At 44.7% G+C, this 9,451-nt stretch overlaps 1 pseudogene across 1 annotated transcript; it reads left to right on the forward strand.

The window, feature by feature from the left end:
• Window positions 1-6,884: 6,884 nt before the first annotated feature.
• Window positions 6,885-6,959, forward strand: ACRALDRAFT_t244 (annotated as a pseudogene). The gene has a single exon. The product of its transcript is annotated as a tRNA-OTHER (tRNA).
• Window positions 6,960-9,451: the final 2,492 nt, after the last annotated feature.

Raw genomic sequence — 9,451 nt, forward strand, 5'->3', positions numbered from 1 at the left:
AAAGGCCGCTCGCCTAAGACTAAGCTTCGTATATTTACTAGGCGGGGGTAAGTCGGTGCCACGTTTAGGCCTTTATACGGCTAAAAGCGATAATATTCGTATTATTAGTAAAGCCGATAATAATAGTTTTTATAGCGTATTTAAGTTCCTTATATAGGTTAAAGATATATAAAATAAAGAGGGTTAGTAAGACTAGGGATCCTTATAGTATACCGGCGCGGAGGGGCTATAGGTTTACCGCCTAGCTATTAAAGAGGACGTAGACTATTCGGTATTAAAGGAAGCTACCGGTTAGTTAGACGGCCTAGTCTAGGAATCCTTTATATTTAAGGGACTTAAACACTCTTCCACCTCTATAAGCTAGGCCCACCTTTTACGCGGAAACACCCTAAAACGCCCGATATTAGTATCGTTTAATTGCTCTTTTCGAGCCCGTTATACGCACGCACAGCTTCGCCTTACATAAGCCGTTATTATACCGCAAAATAGGTACGAAAACGCAGCGTGGTAGTATGTACGCAAAGCCGCACGAAAAGTCTAAGGTGGCCCGTGCGCCCACCAGCCAATCAGAGCCCGGGCCTTCTAAACAACCCGTATAGACCACCTAGCCTTACACCGAGCCACCCACTAAGCCACGCGCATAGCCGTAGCAGTGCATATAAACGACTAAGTTAACATAACGCCCGATTCTAATATAATAAGACCGACCCGGCCGCCTTAGCCGCCGCTGCAGCCCCGAACCCCCGAATTCGACTCCCCCGGACCCGGCCCTACTTAGCCCTACTTTTCCTAAAACGGCTAGAGATAGAGAAGGGGATATAACTATAAAAGATACCGATTCCGATAACGATTCTAATAAAATAGCCCGCTATAAAACGCCTATATCAGTCTTTAAACGGGACTATAAGACCTTTATAAGCCTTACGCTTAGAGCCCCCTTTAGGACCCGTATAAACCGGTATATAGCCGACGATTCGGAGGTTAGAAGCCTCCCTAAGTCCCCCTTAAGGGGCCCCCTTTAGGACCCCTTCCAGGCCCCCCCCCTTCTATACCTACTAAGAAACAGGGTCTAATTAGCTCTGCCTAGGCTAAAAAGACCCAAAATCAACTAAAGAATTCCCCCCTCTGCCCTAGAAGTCGACTAGTTCGGCTAGTAAGGCCTAGGTTAAAGGACTTCCCTAGCAGGCTCTTAAGCTAGTTTAGTAGGCCTATAGCCTCGACGCCGCCCCCCCGATTAAGGCCCTCCTTATAGGGCTTAAATCTATTATCGAAGGAACCCCTACGGGTCCTATAACCCCCGTGGCACCTATTACCTCTATACTTAAATAGAAGGTTAACGAACTAGCTTAGGCTATTCGTAAACTTATAGAATAGTAGTAGTAGTAGTAGTAGTAGTAGTAGTAGTAGTAGTAGTAGTAGTAGTAGTAGTAGTAGTAGTAGTAGTAGTAGTAGTAGTAGTAGTAGTAGTAGTAGCAGCCCCTTTATAGCCAGGTTACCGCTAAAGGAGCTTAAGCCCCCTTAGGAGCTATAGGCCCTATAGGGCCTACAGGCTTTATAGGACCTACGGGCTTTATAGGGCCTGCCCCTTTCCCCCCCTGCTACTTTAAAAAACCCGAAAAAGATCCGAAGAGTAGTGCTCTAGCCTATTAAAGGATAATCCCTCGGGGAAATCGACCCCCTTAAGCTACGAAATAGGATTAATAAGGTTTTAAAAACCCCTGCCATCGTAGGATTTAGTTCTTCGACTAAGGGGAACCTTATCCTAACTCTAGGCCCGAAATACACTACCGAATGGCTCCTAGAATCATAAAATCAGTAGTTTAAAAAGCTAAAGGACCTGCCTTTTTAGGCCCCTTAACCTATTAGCGATTAGTTTAAACTAGTTATTAAATAGGTCCCGGTCTACCCTTTCGAAGAATAGGACCCTTTTAACGCCCCCTAGGATTAGAGCCTCCGTTCCGGCCTAGGCCGAGGCCTAGCTAGTATAGCCACCGAAATTATAACCTTTAACCCTATTAAGGTTATAGGCTAGCCTAGGTGGCTAGGCCGCCCTAACCCCTTATTTAATAGCGGCACTATTATCCTAGCAGTGCCTACTAAAGCAGAGTAGAAGTATTACCTTAAATTTAGCCTATAGATCGCTAGCTAACGCCTTAAGGTCTACAAATATAGGCCTATAACCCCGAAAACTTAGTGCTCTAAGTGCTAGAAATTCGGCTATACTAAGGGCACCTATAAGGCCGAAACGCCCTGTTTTATCTGCGCCGGTAACTATAAGCACTAGAGTAAACACTACTATAACCGCTATAAAGAATACAGTATCTGCGTCTATACTAAATACTATTACTATAACTATAACGGCGACTACCCCCCGGATAGCCTAAACTATAAGGTTATTCGAGCTATTAAAGCCTAACTATTCCTATAAATAATAGGTTTTCTAGCTTAAGAAGCCCGAAAAACGGGCTGCTATTTATTTAATATAACGCTAATAAATAATAACCGGCCAACGAATCGATCCTAGAATAGGCTTTAGAGGCTTTAGCTAATATAGTCTTAATTTAGGAACCCTACTGCTTTTAGAAACCGGAAGGCTAGGTGATTAAAAACCACTTGGCCTTTTATACCGCCCCCCCTACCTTCTACACCTTATAGGTCTTCCCTCTTAGGCCTAGGGTGCTAGCCTATATTAGAAAGGCTAGTAATATCGACTTTTCCCTTCGAAACGACCTCCTCGACGACCTAGACGCTTAGATTATAGAGGTCTACTTCCCCTAGAGCTTCTATATCCTATATATCCATAATTAAGAAAAGCTTGACCCCTTAAAGAATACTAGGGGCCTCTCTAGACCGTTTACGACCCCCCCGGGGCCCCCCGGCCCCCCCTTAACCTCCCCCCCTTTTTAGACTTTATAGCCCGCCCCTAGACGGAAGAAAGGGTCCTATAGGGCCTCTTAATCCCTGGGCCCGCCCTTATTATAGGGGACTTTAATAGGAACCACTAATAGTGGAATAGGGCCGTGTCGAATTAGGATACTATTAAGGCCTAGCCTTTAATAGACTAGTTAGATAGCCTCGGAGCTACCTATCTAGTAGATCCTAAAAAGGTTAACCTATATAGAGGGACCCTAATTAGGAATAATTTACGCCGGGAGTTAGTTATAGACCTAGCTTTTTATACGCCCGGCTTTTACCGCCTCCACTTTAATAGCTAGAGGTATATCGATAATACCACCTCTAACCACCGCCCTATCCTTATCTCGGTAACTGTTTTAGGTCCTAAAGGCCCTATAAATAAGGCTATCCTACCCGCCTATAACTATAAATTAGCGGACTAGGACCTATTCTCTAGGTCTCTAAGGGACCTAGAACCCTAATTAACCCTTTAGCTATAGTAGGCGATCGACGCTATAAACTAGGACTCTATAGGTCGCCACCTCTTAAGCTTTATTACTATAGCCCTGGAGTCTTCTACGCCTAGGCTTAAAATAGTAGAGCGTTTAAAACCGTGGTGGACTAAAGAGCTAAAGACCCTACGAAAAGAGAGTAATAGGGCCTTTAGGGTCTTTAAAAAAGAGGTAAAAAAGGGGGCCCCGGCCCCCCCGCTTGCCCCCCTTAAAGCCGCCTAAAAAGCAGCCCGAAACGCCTACTATCGCGCTATAGAAATAGCAAAAGCCGATGACTAAGAGGCCTTCCTAGCCTAGGCCGAAGGTAATAAGATTTTTAAGGCGTATAGCTATATAAAAAGCAGCCTTAATACTAAAATACCCCCTATTTAGGGACTAGAAGGCCCGAAAGCCTATACCTTCGAGGATAAGTGTGATACACTCCTAAGGACCCTGTTTCCTACCCCCGAGGCCACCGAGGCCACTAAGGCCACCGCCACCGACGCCCCTAAAGCCCCTGTTTGTATAGGCCCTTTAGGGGACCTAGGCCCCTCTAGCCCCTCTAGAGTGCCCTAGAACCTAACTAGTTTAGGTAGTAAGGACTCTAGAAGGCCCTAGGAGTGGCCTAGCCTATAGGCTATTAAACTATAGCGTGCTATCTTTAGAGCCGCTATAGGCAAGGCACCCGGCCTAGATCGTATAGGCTTAAAACCTATCTAATACGCCTATAATACGATGCCGGGGGTCTTCCTATAGGCCTATTCGGCTCTCTTTTTAGTGGGTTATTACCCTACCTACTAGAAAGAGGCTCTTAGTGTTATTCTGCTTAAGCCAGGGAAAAAAGACTATTTATATCCTAAGTCTTATAGGATTGTAGCCCTTCTAAACTGCCTAGGTAAAGTATTAGAAAGGGTTATAGCTGATAGACTCGCCTTCCTTATAAATTCACGTAACGATCTTCTACACCCTAGTTAAATAGGGGGTAGAAAACAACGCTTAGCTATGGATACAGCCCCTCTATTACTATATTATATCTAAAAATAACGGAAAAGTCAGAAAAACTTAGTCGTTTCGACTTTGTTTTTGGATACTAAAGGCGCCTTCGATCACGTCGCCAGGCCATAGCTCCTCTATACCCTATAATAGCTTTAACTACCCCTAAACTTAGTTAACTGGGTCGCCTCCTTTATAGAAAATAGGCGTATCTAGCTAGCGTTTAAGGGGTAGGCCTCGTAGCCTACCCCCCTAAATATAGGGGTCCTAGAGGGCTCCCCCGTATCCCCTATACTCTTCCTAATATATATAAGGGGGGTTATAGTGGATAAAGGGTTCTAGGGCCTATAGCTCTCCTATATAGATGATTTCTAGCTATTTATAGCTTCTAAATCAGCTAGTAGGAACTGTAGGGCCCTAGAGTCAGCAGCTAACGCCCTTTTTAACGCCGCCGAAAATAACCAGGTCCTCTTCGACCCGTAAAAAACAGAGCTTATTTATTTCTATAATAAACGCTCTATAGTTACCGACTCGGCTACTATAGCAGGGCACGAAATTAGGCCTACCGAAGGGGCTATTAGGTGGCTTAGAGTCTAGTTCGACCCTAAGTTATCCTTTAAACCCTATATTAAAAAACGGTTAAACTTAGCCACTAGCGCTATAAATCGACTATAAAGGCTCGCTAGCTCCTAGAAGGGCCTTTCTTTTAGGGCCCTTCGGCAGCTATATATCGCCTATATATCCACTATAGCTAAGTTCGGCTTATAGCTCTAGTAGGACCCCGAGTTCTAAAAAACCCACCTAATAGACCGACTAAAACGCCTATAATACGGCGCTCTAGTTAGGGCCCTAGGTGCCTTTAGGGGTGCCCCCCCCCGCCCTCTAAAACTAAAAGTCGCTATTCCGCCGGCCCAGGTTCGGTTAAATAGATCTAATGGACTCTACGTATTTCGGATCTTAAAATTCCTACTAAACTACCCGGTAAAAAAGGAGCTTCTAGATAGTGTCCGCGATAAATTAAGTAACGACTATAACCACCTCGCCCTCCTTTAGACCCTTTAGCCCTCCACACAGCTCTATAAGCTAGGGGGGAGCTACTAGCTTTAGTAGGGTCCTCCTAGGATATAAAGGCCCCGACTACTAAGTAGGAGGCCCCCTAGGCCTTAGCGCCATTAGCAGACCTACGCCCCTATTTTCCCTATCCTATAGCGTCGCAGCCCTCTATAGAAGACTCCACCGACCCTACCGACCCTAAAACAGCTCACTTCGAAGCTTTAACGGAAATCCAGTCCCTCGGCAGCTAGCATCTGTTTTCTATACCGACGGCTCCTAAGGCCACCCCATAGGCCCCCCGGGCCCTATAACGCCTAAACAGGCGGCGGCCGCTATTATATAGTGGTTACCCGCTAATAGGCCCTATAGAGCCCTAGGAATTAACCTAGGCCCCTTTGCCGAAGTCGCTAACGCTAAACTAAACGCTATAGTTCAGGCCTTAGAGGCTGCTCTATAACAGTCTTCTAGGCCCCCAGAGTGCCATATCTTTAGCGATGGATAGGCGGCTATTTAGAAGCTTTAGGGCCCCTCGTAGTAGGCTATAACTACTAAAAACCATATCACCTGCCTTAAATAATAAGGCACCTCGGTCTTTATCTAGTAGGTCCCGGCTTATATAGGGATAGAGGGCAACGAACTAGCAGATAAGGTAGCTAAACGGGCTCTAGACCCGGGGAAAGCCACTAAATTTGTTAAGCTAGTTACCCTTAGTCACCTAAAATGCCGGGTAAATATAGCTACGATAGCTAACTAGAAATCCCTTTAGGCTGCTAAAGAAGAGGCGGAAAAAAGGCGTAAAATAGTCTGGCTAGGCCGCCTATATAGGCGCCTAGTTTAGGATAACCTACTCCTCTCTTAAAAGCCCCTGTATTTATAGGGCCCGCGGTGGCTTTAATTAGCCTATATCTAGTTAAAAACTGGATTTGGCTACCTAAGACGCCACTAAAAACGGGCCTAAAACTGCTTTATAGACCGCTATTCCTGCCCGGGCTCCCTGGTATAGGACATAGCGTACCTGATTTTATAGTGCCTTATCTATAGGTCAGAAAGAGACGCCTGCGGGAAGCCCTAGCAGGCCTACCGCTAACTCTACCGCTGCCATTTAGTACTAAGAAAAGACTATAGGGCTTATAGGCCTTCCTCTTAGCTACTAAGATAGCTACGGCAGAGTGGTTTAAGGGGTAAATCACTACGGATTCTGCGGTCTGATTTTTCCTGGTTTGGTTTTCCTGACTTTAGTATAAAGAATAGGGAATTAGGCAGATTAATACGGAGGATTTCCTTTATTAGTTACTGATTTTACTACTATATAGCACTATACTTAGCTATATCTTTTAGGACTATAGCGCCTAGCGCTATAGCCCGCCGCGCCATAGCTCTAGGGCTATATACGCGTAATAAATAAATAAATATAAAGAAAAAAGCCTTTTATAGTGCTTTAACTACTTATAGGCCTTTATAGTATGGTGGTAGTATACCTAGTATATGGTCGAGGTAACCGGGTCGGTTCGCATCCGGCTAGAGGCGCACGCAAAAGAGGGAACCCTTTTCTTTTTTACGCTACTCGGATCCTATTCTAGGGGGCCCTTATCTACCTTAGCACGTATAATAAGGGTTAAATAGGGGGCCCGTTAGACTCACTTTCCGCCCGGCTTCGCTAGTCGATAATAGGTGCCACGGGGGAGTTAGTCGCCTTACCGTGGAAATAAGAAGACGGTATCGCGCTGTCCCTAAGCGCGTAAGTAAAATATACGGCGTCTCTTCCACGATACGGAGGCAGCCTCTTACGCTATTATATAAGCGTGCTGCGTAGGTATATAGCCTGCGTTAGCTCTACCTACACCTATAGAAAGAGTAAGGGAAGCTTAGGAGCTTTAAACCCTAGGAAGCGTATATATAAGTCGCCTATAAGTGGGCCTATAGGGGTTAGCCCTAGGATATATAGAAGACGTATAAAACTAATAGAGATAATCACGCGCGCGCCGTTAATTAAGTATATAGTCGGCTTTAAAGCCGCTATAGGTCACGTTATAGGCTTCCTAGTATAGAAGCCACGAGTTTCGTACTAATAGCGAGTTAGTAATAGGGCCCCCGCGGTACCCGTATAAGGTAGTAATCCTAGTAGAGGAGAGTATAGGGGTTTTTATCTAAGTCTTATACTAGTTCCCTAAGTCTTATACTACGGTTTTCCCCCCTATAGGTATTAAAGAAGGACCGTATAGTCAGAATTCTAACTCCTAGCTACTTAGGTAGGATAAAGATAGCGGAGTAAAAACAATAAATAAATACATAAACTACTTATAGTTTAGGTATAAAGCTACTTAGTACTTAAAGGCAGAGTAGTGGTACTGTTACTACGCTAAACCTAAGTCTACTTACTAAAACGGGTTTAAAAACTATATAGTATCGGCCCTAAAAGCCGCTTAGAGGTACGCAGCTTACAATAGTAACTATAAAGCCTTTAATAATATATACTAAGTTAGGAAATAGGAAGCCGCGAGAGCCTAGGAAGTATATAAATACCGGGTAAAAGAATTCGATATTATTAGGTAGACTAAAGCGGCGTACCCACGACCCCGCCTCCGCTATCCTTTACCCTCCCCCTCCCCCACCCTATTATAGGCCGCCCCCACTTACCGCGGCCCTAGCTATCCGCTAAAGCGACCCCGCGAATACCCCCGGCCTCTAGACCCCTAGAACTATTCCTTATCCCCCGTAGGACCGACCCGACCCCGATATAAGATGCTTAGGGGGCCGCGCGAGCCGAATCGGCCCCGAACCTCTCCCCCTTTAACTAATAAAACTCTATATCCTAACCTAGAATATAGGAGCTAAATAGGCCTAAGTAAAGCTCCCGCTATAGGCCTATACCGAGTATAATATAATAAATATCTAAAAGCCAGGGCTAAACCCCTTTATAAAAGGACTAAAAGCCCTAAGTAAAGTCCCGTATCCTCTAATCTAGGGAGGCAGTAAAGCCCTGCTTTATATCTATAAATAATACCCCCCTAGTATATAGATATAGCGGGCTTACTAGGACTCCTATACAGTTACCTTCTGCTACGCACCCCTATCCGGCACTATACCAGGACCCAAAACTATATAGCTCTAGATTAGTGCCAGCACTATACGGGCACTAAACCCGTATAGCGCTAGATTAGTGCTAGCCCTATACTAGCACTAAACCAGTATAGCGCTAGACCGGTGCCAGCACCGTCCTAGCACTATACCTAGTATAGCGCCTAGCCTTAGATAGCCCGAGGTTCCCCCGTAGATATACAGGGCCGGAACCTCGCCCTCTCCTTAAGACAAGACATCCTATTTACATGCTATTTACTATACCCTAAGGTTACCTAACTCAAATCCTCTTAGAGGTCCTATAATACTAGCTAGCTAAAGATATATACGGTTAGTGTATATTAAATAATAGTAACTAAAATAAGATTATTCGATCTTAGTAAGGTTCGTATACCGATCCTATTAAACGACCGTATAGACTATTTTAGTTACACGATCCTAGGGTAAATAACTATCCGTCGTTAATAAAGTGCCTCCCCTTAAACAGGACTAGGCGATAAGCAGCGACTATTAAGCCGTAGCCTAATAACGCTAATAAGGAACTATTTACCTACGCACCCCTTACTATATTTACTAGCCCTTTAGCGTGATATATAAAGGTATGCGTACTAAGCCCCTATTTAGTTAAATAGCTATATATAGCGCCCTAAGCAGATATATAGCTAAAGCGGTACCGGTTACCCGTAGTCTACTAAGTAAAGCGCCTCCCCTTTATTAGGACTAGGCGAGTAAGCGATAAGTATAAGAGTCCACGAGTATTAGTTATCCGATAGGCCCGTATCTAAAATAACCTATTAAACACTAAATAGTATTATTATAGAACCCGCTTAATAATAACCGACGCTCCTTACCCCGTTCTACTAGACTCTCCCCCTATACTAAGGGATCTAAAAGGCGTACGTCCCCTCGCCGTAATAGCGAACGCCTATCTAGATATTACT

This window comes from Sodiomyces alcalophilus, assembly GCF_042370955.1.
Source record: "Sodiomyces alcalophilus JCM 7366 unplaced genomic scaffold ACRALscaffold_7, whole genome shotgun sequence".
NCBI classification, from domain to species: domain Eukaryota; kingdom Fungi; phylum Ascomycota; class Sordariomycetes; order Glomerellales; family Plectosphaerellaceae; genus Sodiomyces; species Sodiomyces alcalophilus.